Source organism: Lolium perenne, chromosome 6 (genome assembly GCF_019359855.2).
Source record: "Lolium perenne isolate Kyuss_39 chromosome 6, Kyuss_2.0, whole genome shotgun sequence".
NCBI lineage: Eukaryota > Viridiplantae > Streptophyta > Magnoliopsida > Poales > Poaceae > Lolium > Lolium perenne.
Genome location: NC_067249.2, coordinates 177,546,732 through 177,554,371, shown reverse-complemented (window position 1 = coordinate 177,554,371; position 7,640 = coordinate 177,546,732). Strand labels below are relative to the sequence as shown.

The 7,640-nt window shown below is 42.1% G+C and overlaps 1 long non-coding RNA gene across 10 annotated transcripts; it reads right to left on the bottom strand.

The window, feature by feature from the left end:
* Positions 1 to 266: 266 nt before the first annotated feature.
* On the bottom strand, positions 267 to 7,085 carry LOC127306825 (uncharacterized). Of its 10 annotated transcripts, none has more exons than XR_011747461.1 (10): positions 6,761 to 7,085; positions 6,405 to 6,650; positions 6,219 to 6,318; positions 4,540 to 5,207; positions 4,229 to 4,292; positions 3,100 to 4,141; positions 2,744 to 2,989; positions 1,410 to 2,657; positions 883 to 935; positions 267 to 635 (listed from the first exon to the last, which is right to left on the bottom strand). It is a non-coding gene; the product is annotated as an uncharacterized lncRNA (long non-coding RNA). The 10 variants fall into 10 exon arrangements; XR_011747462.1 differs by having other exon boundaries at positions 4,545 to 5,207; XR_007854889.2 differs by having other exon boundaries at positions 3,100 to 4,292; positions 4,540 to 4,592; positions 5,070 to 5,207.
* Positions 7,086 to 7,640: the final 555 nt, after the last annotated feature.

The following is a 7,640-nucleotide window of genomic DNA, read 5'->3' as shown; positions in this document are numbered from 1 at the left end:
TAGCTGCTGATCCTGATTATGAAGTTCAAAAAAGTGGAAAATTCATGCGAGAACACCATAGCCTAACTTTCCATTCACTTACTCATCACTTTAGTGGAGCACGTAGTGAGCATTATTTATCTATCAAATACAAAATAACATGAATATATAGATGGTGCTACAAATAAGAAGTTGCATTGCGGACCATGGGAACTGAGCACATACATACTGAAGGAGCATGAGCAATGCGGCAAGAACTGTAGAAAAATAACAAAATCAACACCAAATTATACAATAATAAATGAACACGCTCACTTATCCAAACAGGCTCTGAAATGCTATGTAAGGAAAATTTCACCGTACGCCCTAAAACAGAATAGTTGGACTAAAAATGCTACTATTAAGATTGTCTGTACTGCAAGGGTCATCCGGCAGGCAGCCCCTTCAATTTTGAACATAGTCGGTTACGACATTCTGATTGCCACTCAATGTTTGGACATGGAACCTGAAAGTTACAAAAGGTTATAAGAGTGTGACCAAAGTAACCACATGTAATCATGGAAATGATAGGGTACAATAGGAAAGATTATACTGTTCCTCCAGGAAGCAAATATCTTTATCGCGTCCATTGTAGTAGTCCCCTTCAATGGTTCAAGCTGGATGGATTGCACAAAGTTCAGATGTCAATCTAGTAATAAATTAAAATAAACCTCTATTACTAAAAAATGAAACTGAAATATATCTTTACAATAGCTTGTATTCAAGAAATGTATATCTTTACATTTATATTTCTAATAAAAAATAATCAGGTAGAGAACACAACTTGGTTCATGACAATAAAATATACCATGTGAAAAAGGGAATCTGAATTTTCAGTAGTACTAAATTATTTTCACCATCTACCTTACATGTGTGTGGCAAACAGGGTGCGGACTTCTCCCCCTCCAGATTCAAAACTGATGCATCACAGACAAAAAGATGAAAATAAAGCTATGGAGCACATTTCCATTGGCATTAATATATTCTGTAATGAGAATAAGACTATTCTACCAGTTAATACATGACCCATTTTTATGCTCTGCAAATTATCTTTTTTTCTGAACAAAAAATCCCATAATTCGTCTCCATCTTAGTGAGTTCGGATGGCATAAACTCACAACGATGCCCGCATCTGCTAGCATAGCTCCCAAGAATTTTACATGATTTTTAATTCACAAGATTGCTTATTCATTTAAGGGTCATGGGAAACTCAATAATAAAGTTCCACTTCCACCAAAAAAATTCTAGGCAGACAAATAAATTATAAACTTTCTTAGCCAATAGGCAGACAACTCGGTTCCCTCAATCTCTCTTGTCCTTGGTACCATTCACATGTTAGGTGAGTGTAAAATCAGGGATGAATAATGAGGAGAGGCATCATATAGTTCAACCTGATATCAGTCTGCATCCCACATGACGGCCGTAGGGCTTCCCATCTTCACCATTGCTGACATGAAGTCGGTCAAGAACTTGCTCGGGGTATTGTTGTACTGCCTCACCAGCACATCCACGCTAAGAAAACATCAAGTCTGCATCATGAAGCATGCAACTTGTGTTGAATACCTGATGCCAACTCTAATCATAGAATATATATCTTAGAGAACAGATCCAATATACAAGAACACAAAGACACCAGATTGAAGCATTATCATTAGGTCATAGTTAATGTAAAAGTGAAAATATATACAACTTCCTTGCCTGGGTAAGAGAAACTGAAAGTGGAGCTTATATATTGCAAACTTATGTTTAACTCAACTAATTGTGTACTATTTGGCACAAATGGTTTGACATTATGGAATGAATTGGACATACAAATTGCAAATACATGCATCAAACAGAAATGCAACATATAAAAGGAAGCTTTTAAGCAATGTTAGCGAGTGCAGGTGCTCATCATGGCTAAATACGCAGTGATAGGATCTCAGGAAAGTGACAACGAACTCCCATGCATTCCGCAACAATATCCAGCAGGGTATCCCTAAGCCCACAAACACTTGGACATCACATGTTGTTTTCTTCCCTAGTGTCACGAAGGTCTGTGACCCGAATTCCGCAAAATCATATTGCAATCAGAAGAAAAAATGAGGACATACATCAAACTTATTGTAGAGAAAAAAAATGTGGTAGTGGCGGAGCAGAGAGGCAGGATACTGGCAGCGGCGTGCATGTTTCAGGCCACCTCGCCGAGGTGCACAGGCAGCTGTGCCATAATGTGTTTGACAATAAGATATCATTAACATAGAACCAGGTACTTTAAAAAAATTATAACTATACACATGTTGAACATTTCATGCATAGATCAACTATATTATCACAAGAAAATAAATGGTTGCTGCATTTACAATTTGGGCATATGGGAAGTAAACACAAACAGATAATGGCAACATATTAGACAAACAACGCCGGGTAGTCTCAATGTGGCATTAACTGCATTTTTGGAAATAATACGCCGGGGTACTCTCAATGTGGCATTAACCACAAAATCTGCACATCCCCTAGTAAATTATGCAGATAATATAAAAATAGGATGGTGCTTAAACTGTAGTAGCCTATCAAAATCTGCCCCTCCGCTTGAGGTTGTGAGTGTGCAGGACCTCCTGCAGAAACGATCACTCCTTCATAATCCCCCTCGTCCCATTCTGCAATGCAATACTCGCCATCTAAGATGCAATTCATCAAACACCTTGTGGTGAATAAAAACAAAATTATCCTGCTGGATGCTTACGTATCTATGAGGCCAGAATTGAGCTTACAGGACAGTACATCAACGCCTTGCACATCGTCACGGTGGAGTAGCTGATCCACGGCTGCACGCTGAAGGACTTGATGCCGTTGACCTAAATGGCGGACTCGAGCGGCACGCCTGCTACGTGAGGCGGGAGATGGCGAGCGCCGTGCCCTCATCTTGGCTCCTTGATTGGACCAGTCTACACCAATCCCCTCGCACCGGTCCATCTTCCAACGCCACAGCCTGCCATCTCCACCAAATCAGTTAGCACCGGAAAGGAAGTCATATGATAGCAAGGGGGAACGGCGGGGGCGGTGCGGGCAGGTGAAGACAGAAGGTCAGGGACGACATACTCAAGGTCATCACATGGTTGAAATCGGACGAGAGCGACGGAGACTGCGACCTGTCCGTCGGCGCGCTGACGCAGTCGGCGGCATGACGGCTCAGGCGCTTATCCCAGATCCGTGTGTGGCCGACAGATGCGTCTTTGCGCCGGCTATGGTCGTAGTGCGAGCGAGAGGACGGAGGCGCGGCCTTTGAGGATGGCATGCATTGTGAAGGAGATGCCGCATGATTAATTGATAGTGGTTGCAGATTATTAGCGCCGGATTCCGGGCGGGTAGTGCGGTCGTGACCAAAGAGAGGGAAGGAGGAAGTTCTGAGGAAGGGCTTGACGTATTGGGGCCACCACGGAAGAGGCCTAGGTGCGTGGAACGAGACTACCACCGGTACGACGAAATCTTTGACGTATTGAGGAGAATGGCAGAATAAGGAACAGGTTCCTCCTTTTTAAGTAGTGTAGATAATGACTAAAATAGACAAAGTAGGAGTTAGCACCCATGAGAATTTTTGCACATGATAAACCAAAAATTATTCAGGTAAACAAAGTGTTCTATGCATGTGGACATAATTAGCTGCTGATCCTGATTATGAAGTTCAAAAAAGTAGAAAATTCATGCGAGAACACCATAGCCTAACTTTCCATTCACTTACTCATCACTTTAGTGGAGCACGTAGTGAGCATTATTTATCTATCAAATACAAAATAACATGAATATATAGATGGTGCTACAAATAAGAAGTTGCATTGCGGACCATGGGAATTGAGCACATACATACTGAAGGAGCATGAGCAATGCGGCAAGAACTGTAGAAAAATAACAAAATCAACACCAAATTATAAAATAATAAATGAACACGCTCACTTATCCAAACAGGCTCTGAAATGCTATGTAAGGAAAATTTCACCGTACGCCCTAAAACAGAATAGTTGGACTAAAAATGCTACTATTAAGATTGTCTGTACTGCAAGGGTCATCCGGCAGGCAGCCCCTTCAATTTTGAACATAGTCGGTTACGACATTCTGATTGCCACTCAATGTTTGGACATGGAACCTGAAAGTTACAAAAGGTTATAAGAGTGTGACCAAAGTAACCACATGTAATCATGGAAATGATAGGGTACAATAGGAAAGATTATACTGTTCCTCCAGGAAGCAAATATCTTTATCGCGTCCATTGTAGTAGTCCCCTTCAATGGTTCAAGCTGGATGGATTGCACAAAGTTCAGATGTCAATCTAGTAATAAATTAAAATAAACCTCTATTACTAAAAAATGAAACTGAAATATATCTTTACAATAGCTTGTATTCAAGAAATGTATATCTTTACATTTATATTTCTAATAAAAAATAATCAGGTAGAGAACACAACTTGGTTCATGACAATAAAATATACCATGTGAAAAAGGGAATCTGAATTTTCAGTAGTACTAAATTATTTTCACCATCTACCTTACATGTGTGTGGCAAACAGGGTGCGGACTTCTCCCCCTCCAGATTCAAAACTGATGCATCACAGACAAAAAAAAAATGAAAATAAAGCTATGGAGCACATTTCCATTGGCATTAATATATTCTGTAATGAGAATAAGACTATTCTACCAGTTAATACATGACCCATTTTTATGCTCTGCAAATTATCTTTTTTTCTGAATAAAAAATCCCATAATTCGTCTCCATCTTAGTGAGTTCGGATGGCATAAACTCACAACGATGCCCGCATCTGCTAGCATAGCTCCCAAGAATTTTACATGATTTTTAATTCACAAGATTGCTTATTCATTTAAGGGTCATGGGAAACTCAATAATAAAGTTCCACTTCCACCAAAAAAATTCTAGGCAGACAAATAAATTATAAACTTTCTTAGCCAATATGCAGACAACTCGGTTCCTTCAATCTCTCTTGTCCTTGGTACCATTCACATGTTAGGTGAGTGTAAAATCAGGGATGAACAATGAGGAGAGGCATCATATAGTTCAACCTGATATCAGTCTGCATACCACATGACGGCCGCAGGGCTTCCCATCTTCACCATTGCTGACATGAAGTCGGTCAAGAACTTGCTCGGGGTATTGTTGTACTGCCTCACCAGCACATCCACGCTAAGAAAACATGAAGTCTGCATCATGAAGCATGCAACTTGTGTTGAATACCTGATGCCAACTCTAATCATAGAATATATATCTTAGAGAACAGATCCAATATACAAGAACACAAAGACACCAGATTGAAGCATTATCATTAGGTCATAGTTACTGTAAAAGTGAAAATATATACAACTTCCTTGCCTGGGTAAGAGAAACTGAAAGTGGAGCTTATATATTGCAAACTTATGTTTAACTCAAGTAATTGTGTACTATTTGGCACAAATGGTTTGACATTATGGAATGAATTGGACATACAAATTGCAAATACATGCATCAAACAGAAGTGCAACATATAAAAGGAAGCTTTTAAGCAATGTTAGCGAGTGCAGGTGCTCATCATGGCTAAATACGCAGTGATAGGATCTCAGGAAAGTGACAACGAACTCCCATGCATTCCGCAACAACATCCAGCAGGGTATCCCTAAGCCCACAAACACTTGGACATCACAGGTTGTTTTCTTCCCTAGTGTCACGAAGGTCTGTGACCCGAATTCCGCAAAATCATATTGCAATCAGAAGAAAAAATGAGGACATACATCAAACTTATTGTAGAGAAAAAAATGTGGTAGTGGCGGAGGAGAGAGGCAGGATACTGGCAGCGGCGTGCATGTTTCAGGCCACATCGCCGAGGTGCACAGGCAGCTGTGCCATAATGTGTCTGACAATAAGATATCATTAACATAGAACCAGGTACTTTAAAAAAATTATAACTATACACATGTTGAACATTTCATGCATAGATCAACTATATTATCACAAGAAAATAAATGGTTGCTGCATTTACAATTTGGGCATATGGGAAGTAAACACAAACAGATAATGGCAACATATTAGACAAACAACGCCGGGGTAGTCTCAATGTGGCATTAGCTGCATTTTTGGAAATAATACGCCGGGGTACTCTCAATGTGGCATTAACCACAAAATCTGCACACCCCCTAGTAAATTATGCAGATAATATCAAAATAGGATGGTGCTTAAACCTGTAGTAGCCTATCAAAATCCGCCCCTCCGCTTGAGGTTGTGAGTGTGCAGGACCTCCTGCAGAAACGATCACTCCTTCATAATCCCCCTCGTCCCATTCTGCAATGCAATACTCGCCATCTAAGATGCAATTCATCAAACACCTTGTGGTGAATAAAAACAAAATTATCCTGCTGGATGCTTACGTATCTATGAGGCCAGAATTGAGCTTACAGGACAGTACATCAACGCCTTGCACATCGTCACGGTGGAGTAGCTGATCCACGGCTGCACGCTGAAGGACTTGATGCCGTTGACCTAAATGGCGGACTCGAGCGGCACGCCTGCTACGTGAGGCGGGAGATGGCGAGCGCCGTGCCCTCATCTTGGCTCCTTGATTGGACCAGTCTACACCAATCCCCTCGCACCGGTCCTTCTTCCAACGCCACAGCCTGCCATCTCCACTAAATCAGTTAGCACCGGAAAGGAAGTCATATGATAGCAAGGGGGAACGGCGGGGGCGGTGCGGGCAGGTGAAGACAGAAGGTCAGGGACGACATACTCAAGGTCATCACATGGTTGAAATCGGACGAGAGCGACGGAGACTGCGACCTGTCCGTCGGCGCGCTGACGCAGTCGGCGGCATGACGGCTCAGGCGCTTATCCCAGATCCGTGTGTGGCCGACAGATGCGTCTTTGCGCCGGCTATGGTCGTAGTGCGAGCGAGAGGACGGAGGCGCGGCCTTTGAGGATGGCATGCATTGTGAAGGAGATGCCGCATGATTAATTGATAGTGGTTGCAGATTATTAGCGCCGGATTCCGGGCGGGTAGTGCGGTCGTGACCAAAGAGAGGGAAGGAGGAAGTTCTGAGGAAGGGCTTGACGTATTGGGGCCACCACGGAAGAGGCCTAGGTGCGTGGAACGAGACTACCACCAGTACGACGAAATCTTTGACGTATTGAGGAGAATGGCAGAATAAGGAACTGGTTCCTCCTTTTTAAGTAGTGTAGATAGTGTAGATTTGATAGGAAGGAAGTTCTAAGGAAGCTCAACCTTCCTTTTTTTCGAGAGACTAAGACCCATTTCGTTTGGTGCTTCATAATGATGAAAATAAGCTAAATTCCTAAAGAACAATATTTTAAGCCGTTTTTGCGGGAGATGTTTTTGGGCATTCGTGTGTATCGGGGAGGAAACCCCCATCCCCAAGATTTCCCCAGCTTCACCCGAATCGGTATTTGACGTCGTCCCTATTTTCACGGATTACACCCAATTGCCACCGTGTGGAACACCTATGCCCTCGAAGTTTCTTTTCCTCTCCCCCCCTCTCTCTCTCTCTCTCTCTCTATCTATCTATCTATCTATCTATCTATCTATCTATTGCATATATTGCCACCCCCGATAGGTTTCCTCACAATCTTCCACCTCTAACCACTCCAGATGC